This window comes from Ranitomeya imitator, chromosome 1 (genome assembly GCF_032444005.1).
Source record: "Ranitomeya imitator isolate aRanImi1 chromosome 1, aRanImi1.pri, whole genome shotgun sequence".
Lineage (NCBI taxonomy): Eukaryota > Metazoa > Chordata > Amphibia > Anura > Dendrobatidae > Ranitomeya > Ranitomeya imitator.
This window is the reverse complement of record NC_091282.1, coordinates 852,715,383-852,733,585: the sequence shown is the minus strand read 5'-3', so window position 1 is coordinate 852,733,585 and position 18,203 is coordinate 852,715,383.

Here is an 18,203-nt window from a genome sequence, read left to right as displayed (position 1 = left end):
CCTGGATGTGCTAATAGTCTGGACGGGTGCACGCTGCTCAGTAGACTTGTGGAGTTCACATGTACGACATCCTAGGCAGACGTTTTCAACCAGCTTACGGAGTCCTGGGCAAAAAATGAATTGCTGGGTCCACCGGAGGGTCTTGTCTATGCCGAAGTGGCCGTTCCTTCTGTGGGCTTCAGCCACCATCTCATGGGCCAGCTGCACCGGGACGACAATCTGCAAACATTCTTCCAGCATATGGGATAAAAGGGCCCTGAGATACAAGACTCCATCCTTCACGATCAGCCGATCCCATTGGGCAAGTAGGGCAGAGGTCCTGGTTGATAGTCGGGCTCTTACTTCGGAGGGTGGTTTCTCTTGTGTCTTCACGTACTGTTTCAGTAAGACGTGTTCAGGGTCTCGATCTTGAAGCTTGGCCCATTCTTGTTGGGACAGGGGGGACCCCACTACGGCTTCGATCCCGCCTACAGCATACTGGCGGCTATCTTCTATTTGTTTAGCTAGCCGGGCAAAGTCGGGCAGTTCATCTTCCTCCAACTCTTCATCCCGGTCCCCCACTGGCGGGGATGATGTCACTCTGGAAAGGCTGTCAGCATTCTGATTCTCCATCCCCGCTCTGTATTTAATTTTGTATTGGAATCTAGAGAGCCTTGCCATCCAGCGCTGTTCCATTGCCCCTAGTTTGGCATTTTCTAGGTGGGCAAGAGGATTGTTGTCTGTCACGACCAGCACCTCCGCCCCTGTCAGGTAGCCAGCAAATTTCTCTGTCATAGCCCAGGTCAGGGCCAGGAGTTCCAGGCGGAAAGAGCTGTAGTTGACGGGGTTCTTTTCGGTGTCACGGAGGGATATACTGGCATAGGCTATTAGGCGTTCCTTGTTATCTTGGACTTGGGAGAGGACCGCCCCGAGACCTTGAAGGCTGGCGTCGGTGTATAACTGGAACGGCAAGGTGTAATCTGCAAATGCCAGAATAGGGGGCGATGTCAAAGCAGCTTGAAGCGCCCAGAAGGATTTTTCTTGGTCGGGCCCCCAGCTGATGCGTTGTCCTCTGGGACTGTTCGCGGTCCCTCGGAGAGTCTCATGCAGTGGTTCCGCAAGCCGGGCAAAGTCCTTGACAAATCGGCGGTAATAGCCCGCTAGCCCCAGGAAAGCCTGGACTTCTTTGATGGTAGTTGGTTGTGGCCACTCTCGGACAGCTATCTTCTCTGGAGAGGGTTGGACACCTTCGGCCGAGATCCGGTGTCCCAGGTAATCGATCTCCTGCTGGAATAGACGGCTGTTATGAAAGGCAATTCAGTACTACAATGGACATAGCGGTCAGAGCACATACAGTGATCTGACAATAACCCAAAATCATAGAACGAGCTCTGAGACGTGGGAACTCTGCAGACCGCAATCCCTAATCCTCTCCAAAACAACACTAGAGGCAGCCGTGGATTGCGCCTAACTCTGCCTATGCAACTCGGCACAGCCTGAGAAACTAACTAGCCTGAAGATAGAAAATAAGCCTACCTTGCCCCAGAGAAATACCCCAAAGGAAAAGGCAGCCCCCCACATATAATGACTGTGAGTTAAGATGAAAAGACAAACGTAGAGATGAAATAGATTCAGCAAAGTGAGGCCCGACTTTCTTAACAGATCGAGGATAGAAAAGGTAACTTTGCGGTCTACACAAAACCCTAAAGAAAACCACGCAAAGGGGGCAAAAAGACCCTCCGTACCGAACTAACGGCACGGAGGTACACCCTTTGCGTCCCAGAGCTTCCAGCAACAAATTAGACAAGCTGGACAGAAAAATAGCAAACAAATAGCAAAGAAGAACTTAGCTATGCAGAGCAGCAGGCCACAGGAATGATCCAGGAAAAACCAAGTCCAACACTGGAACATTGACAGGAAGCCAGGATCAAAGCAATAGATGGAGTTAAGTAGAGAAGCACCTAACGACCTCACCAGATCACCTGAGGGAGGAAACTCAGAAGCCGCAGTACCATTTCCCTCCACCAACAGAAGCTCACAGAGAGAATCAGCCAAAGTACCACTTGTGACCACAGGAGGGAGCTCTGCCACAGAATTCACAACAGTACCCCCCCTTGAGGAGGGGTCACCGAACCCTCACCAGAGCCCCCAGGCCGACCAGGATGAGCCACATGAAAGGCACGAACAAGATCGGGAGCATGGACATCAGAGGCAAAAACCCAGGAATTATCTTCCTGAGCATAACCCTTCCATTTAACCAGATACTGGAGTTTCCGTCTAGAAACACGAGAATCCAAAATCTTCTCCACAATATACTCCAATTCCCCCTCCACCAAAACCGGGGCAGGAGGATCAACAGATGGAACCATAGGTGCCACGTATCTCCGCAACAATGACCTATGGAATACGTTATGTATGGAAAAAGAATCTGGAAGGGTCAGACGAAAAGACACAGGATTAAGAACCTCAGAAATCCTATACGGACCAATGAAACGAGGTTTAAACTTAGGAGAGGAAACCTTCATAGGAATATGACGAGAAGATAACCAAACCAGATCCCCAACACGAAGTCGGGGACCCACACGGCGTCTGCGATTAGCGAAACGTTGAGCCTTCTCCTGGGACAAGGTCAAATTGTCCACTACATGAGTCCAAATCTGCTGCAACCTGTCCACCACAGTATCCACACCAGGACAGTCCGAAGACTCAACCTGTCCTGAAGAGAAACGAGGATGGAACCCAGAATTGCAGAAAAATGGCGAAACCAAGGTAGCCGAGCTGGCCCGATTATTAAGGGCGAACTCAGCCAAAGGCAAAAAGGACACCCAGTCATCCTGATCGGCAGAAACAAAGCATCTCAGATATGTTTCCAAGGTCTGATTCGTTTGTTCGGTCTGGCCATTAGTCTGAGGATGGAAAGCCGAGGAAAAAGACAAGTCAATGCCCATCCTACCACAAAAGGCTCGCCAAAACCTTGAAACAAACTGGGAACCTGGGATTCACGAATCCGTTCATTCCTCAACCATGAATCTGCAAAAACCCTAGTCCATGCCCTCATCATCTCTCGCCTTGACTACTGCAACCTCCTGCTCTGTGGCCTCCCCGCTAACACTCTCGCACCCCTCCAATCTATTCTAAACTCTGCTGCCCGACTAATCCACCTGTCCCCCCGCTATTCCCCGGCCTCTCCCCTCTGTCAATCCCTTCACTGGCTCCCCATTGCCCAGAGACTCCACTACAAAACCATAACCATGACGTACAAAGCCATCCACAACCTGTCTCCTCCATACATCTGTGACCTCGTCTCCCGGTACTTACCTACCCGCAACCTCCGATCCTCACAAGATCTCCTACTCTACTCCCCTCTTATCTACTCTTCCCACAATCGTATACAAGATTTCTCTCGCATATCACCCCTACTCTGGAACCCTCTACCACAACACATCAGACTCTCGCCTACCATCGAAACCTTCAAAAAGAACCTGAAGACCCACCTCTTCAGACAAGCCTACAACCTGCAGCTACCACCGATCGACCAAACCGCTGCATGACCATCTCTACCCTCACCTACTGTATTCTCACCCATCCCTTGTAGATTGTGAGCCCTCGCGGGCAGGGTCCTCATTCCTCCTGTACCAGTTATGACTTGTATTGTTTAAGATTATTGTACTTGTTTTCATTATGTATACCCCTCCTCACATGTAAAGCGCCATGGAATAAATGGCGCTATAACAATAAATAATAATAATAATAATAACCTCTGTCAGAAACGATATTCTCTGGAATGCCATGTAAACGAACCACATGCTGGAAGAACAATGGCACCAAATCAGAGGAGGAAGGCAATTTAGACAAGGGTACCAGATGGACCATCTTAGAAAAGCGATCACAGACCACCCAAATGACTGACATCTTTTGAGAAACGGGAAGATCAGAAATGAAATCCATAGAGATATGTGTCCAAGGCCTCTTCGGGACCGGCAAGGGCAAAAGCAACCCACTGGCACGAGAACAGCAGGGCTTAGCCCGAGCACAAATCCCACAGGACTGCACAAAAACACGCACATCCCGCGACAGAGATGGCCACCAAAAGGATCTAGCCACCAACTCTCTGGTACCAAAGATTCCAGGATGACCAGCCAACACCGAACAATGAACCTCAGAGATAACTTTATTGGTCCACCTATCAGGGACAAACAGTCTCTCCGCTGGACAACGATCAGGTTTATTAGCCTGAAATTTTTGCAGCACCCGCCGCAAATCAGGGGAGATGGCAGACACACTTACTCCTTCCTTGAGGATACCCGCCGGCTCAGACAAACCCGGAGAGTCGGGCACAAAACTCCTAGACAGAGAATCCGCCTTCACATTTTTAGAGCCCGGAAAATACGAAATCACAAAGTCAAAACGGGCAAAAAACAGCGACCAACGAGCCTGTCTAGGATTCAACCGCTTAGCAGACTCAAGATAAGTCAAGTTCTTATGATCAGTCAATACCACCACGCGATGCTTAGCTCCTTCAAGCCAATGACGCCACTCCTCGAATGCCCACTTCATGGCCAGCAACTCTCGGTTGCCCACATCATAATTTCGCTCAGCAGGCGAAAACTTCCTGGAAAAAAAAGCGCATGGTTTCATCACTGAGCAATCAGAACCTCTCTGCGACAAAACAGCCCCTGCTCCAATCTCAGAAGCATCAACCTCGACCTGGAACGGAAGAGAAACATCTGGTTGACACAACACAGGGGCAGAAGAAAAACGACGCTTCAAGTCTTGAAAAGCTTCCACCGCAGCAGAAGACCAATTGACCAAATCAGCACCCTTCTTGGTCAAATCGGTCAATGGTTTGGCAATACTAGAAAAATTGCAGATGAAGCGACGATAAAAATTAGCAAAGCCCAGGAACTTTTGCAGACTTTTCAGAGATGTCGGCTGAGTCCAATCATGGATGGCTTGGACCTTAACAGGATCCATCTCGATAGTAGAAGGGGAAAAGATGAACCCCAAAAATGAAACCTTCTGCACACCAAAGAGACACTTTGATCCCTTCACAAACAAAGAATTAGCACGCAGGACCTGAAAAACTGTTCTGACCTGCTTCACATGAGACTCCCAATCATCCGAGAAGATCAAAATGTCATCCAAGTACACAATCAGGAATTTATCCAGGTACTCTCGGAAGATGTCATGCATAAAGGACTGAAACACTGATGGAGCATTGGCAAGTCCGAATGGCATCACTAGATACTCAAAATGACCCTCGGGCGTATTAAATGCAGTTTTCCATTCATCTCCTCACCACGAAGATCTATCTTGGTGAACCAACTAGCCCCCTTAATCCGAGCAAACAAATCAGATAACAATGGCAAGGGGTACTGAAATTTAACCGTGATCTTATTTAGAAGGCGGTAATCTATACAAGGTCTCAGCGAACCATCCTTCTTGGCTACAAAAAAGAACCCTGCTCCTAATGGTGACGATGACGGGCGAATATGCCCCTTCTCCAGGGATTCCTTCACATAACTGCGCATAGCGGCGTGCTCAGGCACGGATAAATTAAACAGTCGACCTTTTGGGAATTTACTACTAGGAATCAAATTGATAGCACAATCACAATCCCTATGCGGAGGTAGGGCATCGGACTTAGGCTCATCAAATACATCCCGGTAATCAGACAAGAACTCTGGAACCTCAGAAGGGGTGGATGACGAAATTGACAGAAATGGAACATCACCATGTACCCCCTGACAACCCCAGCTGGACACCGACATGGATTTCCAATCTAATACTGGATTATGGGCTTGTAGCCATGGCAACCCCAACACGACCACATCATGCAGATTATGCAACACCAGAAAGCGAATAACCTCCTGATGTGCAGGAGCCATGCACATGGTCAGCTGGGTCCAGTATTGAGGCTTATTCTTGGCCAAAGGCGTGGCATCAGTTCCTCTCAATGGAATAGGACACTGCAAGGGCTCTAAGAGAAACCCACAACGCTTAGCATACTCCAAGTCCATCAAATTCAGGGCAGCGCCTGAATCCACAAATGCCATGACAGAATACGATGACAAAGAGCAGATCAAGGTAACGGACAGAAGAAATTTTGATTGTACCATACCAATGGTGGCAGACCTAGCGAACCGCTTAGTGCGCTTAGGACAATCAGAGATAGCATGAGTGGAATCACCACAGTAGAAACACAGCCCATTCAGACGTCTGTGTTCTTGCCGTTTAACTCTGGTCAAAGTCCTATCGCACTGCATAGGCTCAGGTTTAAGCTCAGGTAATACCGCCAAATGGTGCACAGATTTACGCTCACGCAAGCGTCGACCGATCTGAATGGCCAAAGACATAGACTCATTCAAACCAGCAGGCATAGGAAATCCCACGACATCCTTAAGGGCTTCAGAGAGAAGCTTTCTGAACATAGCTGCCAGCGCAGATTCATTCCATTGAGTGAGCACGGACCACTTTCTAAATTTCTGACAATATACCTCTATCTCATCCTGACCCTGACAAAGAGCCAGCAAATTTTTCTCTGCCTGATCCACTGAATTAGGTTCATCGTACAGCAATCCGAGCGCCAGGAAAAACGCATCGATATTACTCAATGCAGGATCTCCTGGCGCAAGAGAAAATGCCCAGTCCTGAGGGTCGCCGCGCAAAAAAGAAATAACAATCAAAACCTGTTGAACTGGATCACCAGAGGAGCGAGGTTTCAAGGCCAGAAATAATTTACAATTATTTTTGAAACTCAGAAACTTAGTTCTATCTCCAAAAAACAAATCAGGAATAGGAATTCTTGGTTCCAACATAGCTTTCTGATCAATAGTGTCTTGAATCTTTTGCACATTTATAACGAGATTATCCATTGAAGAGCACAGACCCTGAATGTCCATGTCCACACCTGTGTCCTGAACCACCCAAATGTCTAGGGGAAAAAAAAGGCAAAACACAGTGCAAAGAAAAAAAAATGGTCTCAGAACTTCTTTTTTCCCTCTATTGGGAATCATTAGTACTTTTGGCTTCCTGTACTGTTATGAAAGGCAATTCAGTACTACAATGGACATAGCGGTCAGAGCACATACAGTGATCTGACAATAACCCAAAATCATAGAACGAGCTCTGAGACGTGGGAACTCTGCAGACCGCAATCCCTAATCCTCTCCAAAACAACACTAGAGGCAGCCGTGGATTGCGCCTAACTCTGCCTATGCAACTCGGCACAGCCTGAGAAACTAACTAGCCTGAAGATAGAAAATAAGCCTACCTTGCCCCAGAGAAATACCCCAAAGGAAAAGGCAGCCCCCCACATATAATGACTGTGAGTTAAGATGAAAAGACAAACGTAGAGATGAAATAGATTCAGCAAAGTGAGGCCCGACTTTCTTAACAGATCGAGGATAGAAAAGGTAACTTTGCGGTCTACACAAAACCCTAAAGAAAACCACGCAAAGGGGGCAAAAAGACCCTCCGTACCGAACTAACGGCACGGAGGTACACCCTTTGCGTCCCAGAGCTTCCAGCAACAAATTAGACAAGCTGGACAGAAAAATAGCAAACAAATAGCAAAGAAGAACTTAGCTATGCAGAGCAGCAGGCCACAGGAATGATCCAGGAAAAAGCAAGTCCAACACTGGAACACTGACAGGAAGCCAGGATCAAAGCATTAGGTGGAGTTAAGTAGAGAAGCACCTAACGACCTCACCAGATCACCTGAGGGAGGAAACTCAGAAGCCGCAGTACCACTTCCCTCCACCAACAGAAGCTCACAGAGAGAATCAGCCGAAGTACCACTTGTGACCACAGGAGGGAGCTCTGCCACAGAATTCACAACAGACGGCACTTGCTGGGCTTCAACTTCAAGCCGTGTCTCTTCAAGCGCTGGAGCACTTTGCCAAGCTTGTGAAGATGATCCTCAAAAGTGGCGGAGTATACCACGATGTCATCAAGGTATATCAGCGTGAATTCAAAGTTGAAATCTCCCAGACAGCGTTCCATCAGTCTCTGAAAGGTCCCTGGTGCATTACTCAAGCCGAATGGCATCCGGTCAAACTCGTACAGGCCCATGGGAAGGATGAAGGCGGTCTTTTCTCTGTCCTTCTCACTCATGGGGACCTGCCAATATCCACTGGCCAAGTCTAGAGACGAAAAATATTTGGCCTTCTTCAGGGCGGTCAGTGACTCTTCGATCCGGGGGAGTGGATAGGAGTCCCGGATCGTGCAAGCGTTCAGCCGACGGTAGTCTACGCAAAATCTCAGGGATCCATCTTTCTTTTTGACTATCACCACGGGTGCAGCCCATGGGCTCTGGCTCTCCCGCACCACTCCAGCGTGTAGCATATACTCTAAGAGGCTTTTCACCTCCTGGTATTGTTGAGGTGGTATTTGTCGGTACCTCTCGCGAATAGGGGCAGTATCGCCCGTGGGAATCTCGTGTTGGATACTGGTGGTGTACCCGAAGTCGGTGTCATGCTTTGCAAAGGAGTCTTGGTGTTCTCGCAGTAGTCTCTCCACTTGAGACACTTCCTGTTTGGTGTACTGGGACGGGTCCAGTTGTACTTTTTCCAGTAGTTTTCGCCCAATGTCTTCATCATCTGCTTGAGCATTTATGGCTGAGACAGTTACCGTCCAGCCATCTTCTGTAGACGGGGTGAATTATAAGGGCCCCATGGGGTTCACTTCTGTGGGTAGAGCATATACTCTGGCAAGTTGCGTGCCAGCTTCAAGGGCTACACCTACGTCTGCGGTGTTGTTCAGCCGGACAGGGACTCTTCCATTCCTCACGACGGCTAGGGTGCGGGCGACTAGTGGGTTTAGCTTACCCCCACTTGGAGCCCTCGGCTCGATTAACACTTCAACTCCTTCAAGCTGTCGGTTGGTGTTAAGAGACAGGGAAATGACTGTCTCTTTTTCAGTGGGCAAAGTAATCCGGGTACAGCGGGGCACCTTAATGGCTGCTAGGGGTAGTTGTTCCTTTGCCATCTGTTGAAGTCCAACGGTCCGGATTATATAATAGAAAGAATGGAGGGCACCACCTAGAAAATATATATACCCTACAATTATAAAAGTCCTGAATCCCCCTCAACAAGTAAACAAAGACCATAGAACTAGTAGAGAAAAGACATGTTGTAAAGGAGATCAACAGGACTAAATGGTAGCAAAATATCAAAAATATTTTATTATGTTAACAGTCTAATAAGCAAACAACACATTTAAAACCAATTAAAAGCACAAAAAATGCCCATAATGATGAGGGATACAGAGCATAGCCCACAGACAAATATGTAATTTATAAATATTGGCACCTGAGAGAGCTGAGAATAATAACAGGGCGCACCCAAGAAAAGGAGCGATAATGACTAATGCAATATCCAAAATACATGCATGTGTATAACAATAACATAACATAACCCTGTAGCACCTGTCCCAGCTAACACAAGGCAGACTAGGACCCCATATAGAAACATATACACCCAAACAGAAAGCTACCAGCCTATGAGTGGTGAGGGTAAAGCTATCCAGATACCATATCCTAAAGAGAGAGCCACTACAGGTTCGATAGAATGACCCAACCAATGTAGGGAAAATCTCATGGGAAGAATCTCATATGTATATATACCAAAGGATGAAAGATGCTAACGGCTCGTTCAGGGTGGTAGCTAGTAGGTCATAAGTCCAGGTCACAGGTCCAATCCGTATCGTCGGTCAGGATACCAGTCAAGATGTCACAGAGAGTCTGTGGGGCTATGTAGCCCTACGCGTGTCGCTGCATGAAAGCAGCTTCATCAGGGTGAAGAGTATGTCCGCTTACACCAAACTAAGCTTAATATATAACTCACATAATACCAGGATCAATCTCAGCTGAGAATAGAGCCCCGGGTCCGGGACCGGAAATGATGACGGCGTTGTTACCGGTATACTGCGCAGGCGTCAGAAGAACAACTGACGTCACTGCTAAGGGCGGACCGTGCAGCCAGGGATTGCCGTAGTGAGAGGAGACCTTGTTCACCCGATGCATCGGGTCTGAACACAGAGAGGATGACGGCATTGTTACAAATAAACTGCGCAGGCGCCAGAAAAATACTGACGTCACTATTAAGGCGGATCGTATGGCCAGAGGTTCCCAAAGTAAAAGGAAACCATGGTAACACGATACCGTTATGCCCAAGAAAGTGAGGGCATGACACCCACCCTCGTCTTCAGCATATCCTACAGAGCCCAACAGTATTATTGTTTACTATCATATTTACAAGAAAATAACCAATTACCGCGTGAACATATAGCGATGTCGTACAAAATAAAGGCACATACGCAATGGGCATAGTGGCCAAGATAAAAGAAAGAGATCCTCACAGACCAAGTAAGAATGTTTAATGCCACAAACAACCGGAATACCGGGTCTGGAACCAAAGGTGGAAGTAGCGTAGTTAACAAGGCGCTGCGCAACCGCCAGGAAAAACACTGACGCCACTATTGTTGGCGGGTCATGGGACCAAAGATTCCCATGATGAAAAAGAACCATGATGGGCAGGTGCCGGCATTTTTGACATTATACTGCGCAGATGCCAAAAAGACAGCTGATGTCACTATTGAAGGCGGATCGTGCAACCGAAAGTTCCCAAAAAAACTAAGGTAACATGGTGCAAATATACCAAAGAAGGGGTAAAGATAGTTGGCAAGAAAATGGCGGCCGCCAATAAACTACAATATTCCCTAAGTTGAAATCAAAGGTTGTTATTAACCACCATATTTACACAAGAAAAAATAAAAATAAAAAATAAATGATTGCCGCATAGGTGTATAGCAATGTCACATAATGCAAGCCCATGCACAGAAATAATTCTTGTTATTGATAAATGACCACATTATATACAGAGGTTCCTTAGCGGAAATATCCCTAGTGACAACAAAAAAGAAAAGAGGGACCTTGGTCACCAAGACAAAGCGGCCAACATTTTCTTCAATACTTACTAGGACTAAACCTAGTATTGTTTTTAACTGCCGGACTTACGGAAATGATGAATGACTGAAGGAGGAAGTAGTCACTACATAAGAAATGGAAAAGATAGCACAATAAATGCTTTTATCCAAAAGATCACATAACAATAGCCGCAGGGATCAGAAGCCAGACAACGACATTCATGCTTAAGGAGGAATATTTAATGCTGGAGGGGCAAACATAGTACCGTTGCATAAAAGCAGCGGAAGATATGAGATCCAAGTGTGATAACACTTCAAACAAATACAACACTGGAAAAACATGGTAGATCGTGGTGCGATTGGAATCCAAGTGGTAATGTGGAGAGCCCCAAACGTTAGTCAGCTGAATATAGCAAACCAAAGAGCAGATACAGATCACATCCAACAACACATGGTGATACAATATATATATATAAATATAAACATGTATGATCACATATACCGTATATACTCGAGTATAAGCCGACCCGAGTATAAGCCGACCCCCCTAATTTTGCCACAAAAAACTGGGAAAACTTATTGACTCGAGTATAAGCCTAGGGTGGAAATGCAGCATTTACCGGTGAATTTCAAAAATAAAAATAGATCATTATTTCCCCATAGCTGTGCCATATAGTGCTCTACACCATTCATATTTCCCCATAGCTGTGCCCCATATAGTGCTCTGCACCGTTCACTGTGCCCCCTAGCTGTGCCCCATATAGTGCTCTGCACCGTTCACTGTGCCCCCTAGCTGTGCCATATACAGTGCTCTGCACCGTTCACTGTGCCCCATAGCTGTGCCATATACGGTGCTCTGCACCGTTCATTGTGCCCCATAGCTGTGCCATATACGGTGCTCTGCACCGTCCATAGCTGTGCCATATACGGTGCTCTGCACCGTTCATTGTGCCCCATAGCTGTGCCATATACGGTGCTCTGCACCGTTCATTGTGCCCCCTAGCTGTGCCTTATACGGTGCTCTGCACCGTTCACTGTGCCCCCTAGCTGTGCCTTATACGGTGCTCTGCACCGTTCATTGTGCCCCCTAGCTGTGCCTTATACGGTGCTCTGCACCGTTCATTGTGCCCCCTAGCTGTGCCTTATACGGTGCTCTGCACCGTTCACTGTGCCCCATAGATGCTCCACATTAATCTGTGCTGCCGCTGCTACTGCTGCAATAAAAAAAAAAAACACATACTCACCTCCCTTGATTGCAGCTCCCAGCGTCTCGTTCCGGCGCCTCCATCTTCCCGGCGTCTCTGCTCTGACTGATCAGGCAGAGGGCGCCGCGCACACTATATGCGTCATCGCGCCCTCTGCCTGAACAGTCAGAGCGCAGACGCCGGGAAGATGGAGGCGCCGGCCGGGAAGATGGATCGGCGCCCGGCGGCTGGAACGAGGACAGGTGAATATAACATACTCACCTAGTCCTGGCGATCCTCGCGCTGTCCCCTCCTGTCTTCGGCGCTGCAGCTTCTTTCTCTATCAGCGGTCACCGGCACCGCTGATTAGAGAAATGAATAAGCGGCTCCGCCCCTATGGGAGGTGGAGCCGCTTATTCATTTCTGTAATGAGCGGTCCCACGTGACCGCTGAAGAGGGGAAGAAGCTGCAGCACAGAAGCCTGTGGGACGGCAGGGACAGCGCGAGGATCGCTGGGACTAGGTAAGTATACCCCAGCGCCCTCAGCCCCTCACCTGCCGACCCCACCGCTACCGTGACTCGAGTATAAGCCGAGGGGGGCACTTTCAGCCCTAAAATTTGGGCTGAAAATCTCGGCTTATACTCGAGTATATACGGTAAGTATCTCCCATGCTACTCAGGTGCCAAAAGTCAGTCCAATCAAAAGCACAGACCAAACCCAGAAGAACAGGATTGTCATGCAGAATCCAGGGAAATCACAACTGTTTGTAAAATCCTGTAAATAACAGGTCTTCATTTAGACCCTTCGGAGTGCAACTCTGTATCCCTCGTCATTATGGGCATTTTTTGTGCTTTTAATTGGTTTTAAATGTGTTGTTTGCTTATTAGACTGTTAACATAATAAAATATTTTTGATATTTTGCTACCATTTAGTCCTGTTGATCTCCTTTACAACGGTCCGGATTACGCGCTGGAACACCAGACGAGTCGGTTTATGTTTCGTGACCTTCTGCCAGTACTTGGGCCCTTTTCTTGCCAACAGCATAAGATCCAGGTCTTTCAAGATATTCATTCCGATTATTACTGGGGTCTCGGAGCCGAAGCCTTCCTTGATAATGACGATTCCTCGTTTCCCTAGGTCTTGTCCGCAGGCCTTCGTATCCATCCAGGCGACTCCGGTTACTGGAATGGGTAGGTTATTAGCCGCAATTATCTTAATGGTGGTATCTGGATCACAAGCAGTTCTTGGTTTGAGGTACTTTTCATAAAACTGTTCAGAGATCGTGGTCACTTGCGACCCAGTGTCCATCAATCCTTGTACTGCAACTCCCTCCAGAATAACTTCAAGTGTAGGACTACTCGAGGCAAGAGTACTCCGTTGCTGGCTCTGTTTTTCTACACCCCATTCTCTATCCCCCCCTGCTGCTCGAAACTCAGCTGCAGGGGTGTCTAGTTTAACGGCGGCCATTGTGGTGAGACCTGGCGTGGCGGCTCTGCTCGTGGATGTAGCTGATATTCCGTTCGTCGTGGTAACTGATGGTTTGTTCGTTGAGGACAACGATTCGCCCTATGACGAGGATCACCACATGACCAACACGGTCCTGCGGGACAGCTAGGTTGCATCCGCTGGTCTCTCTGTCGTTCTAGTGTTAACTGTGACACCTGTTGCTGTAAATCTGCTACCATCTGTTTCAGCTCCTCAGTGTCACTGTTGGGCTGTTTAATGTCTAATATGGATCTGCACGCAGTGCTTTGAGTCCCCACATCCATGACGGGTCCCCTAGAACGTTCTATGGCTTCCTGTTTGACTTCAGCGAAGGTGAGAGTCGGCGTCATCCGAATCAAGTCCTGTAGCGTACGGTTAAGATACTGGTCTCTCAGCCCTATAACGAATTGGTCTCTCAGTACCAGGTCACGAGGAGCTATAGTAGCCAGTTGTTCCCCTTTTGCACAGACTTGTTCAAGGAGTACCTGAAGGGCATTTGGATATTGGGGGATGTCTTCCCATTCAAGCTGTGTCCGTCTAAAGAACAGGTATCGCAGTGTTCCCTGGTACGTAGTAGGTCCATAGGTCTTTTCCAGCACCCGCACCAAATCCTCCAACGTACGCTGCCCCCTGACCGTCTCCAGTCTGACTGTCGTCCATGCCTCCCCCTCTAGCGTCAGTACCGCCATTTCTGCCAAGGTCCTAGGATCAATATTATACATTTCTCCCAGTATCCGCACTTGTTCTGCCCATTCTGGTACGGGGTAGTTTTGCCCGCCAAACTTCCTGACCTGGTTTACAATGGACACCAGCGGCGGTTTCTGACTGAACACTGGGCCTGGGTGGGAATCTTGCTGGGCACAGATCCTGCCGACTACGCCAGATGAAGTGACCGAGGGCAAGGTCGCCCATGTATATCCATGATCTGGCCCAGCAAAACTTCCACACTCAGATTCCATTTTAACAACCGTATCTTTACTGTTATACATTTTCCTTAACACAGCGGAACACAATAATAGACAGTACAAAATATGCCTATTCACAGAGATAACGTGTAATAACAAACTGTCCCTCACTTTCCCTATCCACACGTTACCAGTTCCTTTGTTCCAGGAGGTTATCTTCCCACGTCGCAGGCCTGTCTGTCACTGCAGGGGGACGCTCCAGCCGAAGAGAAAAAACAACAGGGATTAAACAAAACTCCGTCCCTCAGGTCCAGAATGTAGTCCTTGGGGTTCAACAGGTAAGGGTGGAATGTTCGGCCTCTCAACAGAGGACCCGCTTACAGTTCATGGGCTCCAGGGTCTGTGAAGATGTCACCGTTGGGTGCTCCGCAGTGTGGGAGCTGGGAACAATCTGGATGTCAGCTTCCAAGAGATAGCGGTCATCCAGGCAATCTTCTATATCGCCTCTACAGGAGGACGCCAGCACACACCGACCTCTCTCTGCACACACCAGTTTCCCGGGCTCTCTTTTTCCCTCCCCTTCCTGTTCACATGACATCACAGGGGAAAGTTCTGCCAATACAGTTTGTTTCTCTGTAATCACATTCGGCATAGGTATAACTTCTTGCCACACGGGGGCAGTGTCTGTCACAGATTCTATGTCAATGATAATAGAACAGTCACAGCCGGCCAGCTCACTACACGATCGAACAAAAAAAAACGTGATAAAAAAGACGGATATAAATAAACATGGTGCCGATGAAAACGTCATCTTGTCCTGCAAAAAACAAGCCGTCATACAATTTCAGCAGCGAAAAAAAATAAAAAGGTTATAGCTCTCGGAATAAAGCGATGCAAAAATAATTATTTATAATAAATAAATAAAATATGAATGAATAAATAAAAATAGTTTTTATTGTGCAAAAGTGCCTAAACATAAAAAAATTATGTAAATGAGGTATCGCTGTAATCATACTGACCCAAAGAATAAAACTGCCTTATCAATTTTACCACACGGAACAGAATGAAACAAACTATTCAACCCCCCAAAAAAATCATCCTGAATTGCTGATTTTTGTTTTTTGTGCCTCCCAAAAATTGGAATGGAAAGCATTCAAAAATGTCATGTGCCCAAAAATGGTACCAATAAAAACGTCAACTAGTCTCGCAAAAATCAAGCTCTCACATGACTCTGTGGGCCAAAAATATGGAAAAATTATAGCTCTCAAAATATGGCGATGCAAAAACTATTTTTTGCAATAAAAACCATCTTTTAGTGTGTGACAGCAGCCAAACCTAAAAACCCGATATAAATCTGGTATCGCTGTAATTGCACCGACCTGAAGAATAACGTCACCTAATCACTCATACCACACGAGGAACGGTGTAAAAAATAAATAAAACCAATTCTTCACCTACTGTTAATTTCTTAATTCTGCTTCCCAAAGATTGCAGTAAGGCTCGGTGCACATTTATCCTGCGCTCTGCACTTGCATCAGAGTTTCCATGTAAATCTCTGAAATATGTGAATCAGACAGAAATTCTGGCGGAAGATTCCCTATAATGAGGCAGATGGAGCCACTGTGGACGCGGTCTGACCTGTGATCTGGCGGTGTCCGTCTCTTTAGGATTGCATAAAAGTGTCGTTGGCCACAGTTTTGTGCACTTCTGAAAAGGACACCTCTGAACAGAGGCCAGACAGAGAGCAGAGTAACTCTGCTGCATTATTATAGTGAATGGATCCCTTGGGTCTTTCATCTGAATCACGTCACTCAGAGATTTAGATGGAAACCCAAAGTACGTGGTCAGCGTAGAGCGCCAGATAAAAGTGATCCAAAACGTTATGCAAAATGTTCCCAATAAAAGCTTTAACTCAATCCACAAAAAAAAATCAAGTCCCCACTCAGGTCTGTCATCTGGTAATGGAAATATAGTGGACTTCCACGTTACTGGTTATAGTACAAAGGCTCTGGAAAAGTGAAATCACTCCTCACCCGACAAAAGAAATTCAGCAAATTCTCAGCTCTCAGATCCAAATGCTCCCCCCTCCATTATGAGCCCCACAGTCAGGGTCGGACTGGGGCACCGGGACACCGGAGAATCCTCCGGTGGGCCCCACCCCCAGCCCCTGCCTCCCTCATTTGTGCCTGCCCTGCATCATGCTAGCGAGCACTCAGCAGTGCGCACGTTATTGTATAGCCGGCACCGCAGCGGCTGGCAGCCTGCACAGGTGATGGGAAGTGCAGGAGCAGCTCCTTCACATCACCTGCTGCCGCTGCCATTCCTCTGCCAGGAGAGCTGTGTGTGCTGACCCTCACTTCAGCCAGCACAGTCAGAACAGCTGACGGTGAGGCTGAGAGAAGACAGCACACACAGCCGACCAGCAGTCACCTGTTTCCTCCTGTACTGGGACTCTCTGCTCTGCTCCTCTTCCACAAAGCCCTGGGCAACAGTGTAAACGCTGATTGGCTGCAATTCAGCCAATCAGTGTTAGCTTTCTTTGTGTGACTTCACAGCACAGCTCAGGCAAGGAGCCGTGCTGTGATTGGTCAGCTGTCCTGCCTAAGCAGTAAACAGCATGGTCAATTTGTACAGAGGAGCAGAGGGAGTCTGATGGCTGCAGTCAGCGAGTACATAAATAGTTATGATGCCGGCACCCTGACTAGATCTCCAGCCACTAAGGCAGCTAGGGGAGGGGGCCCCATGCATCCTAAAGGTGACACGGGTGGGGGCCCACAGTGATATTCTAATTTTCTTGTGGGCCCCCTCCCCTATTGTGTCAACCACCTCTATTTTAGGCTATGTGCACACGTATTCTGGGTCCACTGCAGATTTTTCTGCAGCGGATTCCAGCGGATTTGATAAATCCGCAATGGAAAACCGCTGCGGATTTATCGCGAATTTATTGTGGTTTTTCTGCGTTTTCCACTGCGGTTTTACAACTGCGATTTTTCCATAAGAGCAGTTGTAAAACCGCTGCGGAAAAGGCAGAAAGAAGTGACATGCTGCGGAATGTAAACCGCTGCGTTTCTGCGCGTTTTTTTCAGCAGCATATGCACAGCGTTTTTTGTTTTCCATAGGTTTACATGGTACTGTAAACACATGGGAAACTGCTGCGGATCCGCAGCAAAATTCGCAAAGTGTGCACATAGCCTTACTGTGGCTCCCCTTTCACTCTCTGAGGAGGCCCATAGGAAATTAGAGGTGAAATAGTGGGGGAGGAGGCCCATAGGATATTGGGCGACACAGTGGGGGAGGGGGCCCATAGGATATTGGGTGACACAGTGGTGAAGGGGTCCTCGGCTGATTAACACCTTTACGACATCTGCCTTACATGTATGGCGCGTGTTAAATGCCACTGTCAATCTCTGACTGCAGCATATAACACATGCCAGCTTGCGTGCGTATCATTCTCTTACCCATTGGTGCCCATGAGGTGATCGTGGGTCGCCGATGGGTTTTAATGACAGCCAGGGGTCTTCTTCCTGTAGCCGAGCTTTAATGGAGACCATAATTTCTTCTATATGCAGGGATGCTGTGGCATCACTGTATATAATAACACATGCGATCGGATGATCGCATCTTCATGTCCTATAAGGCTATGTGCACATGTTGCGGATTAGCCTTAGGAATTTCTGGTGCGGATTCTGCCTCTCCTGGCAGAAAACGCACCTGCGGATTTGT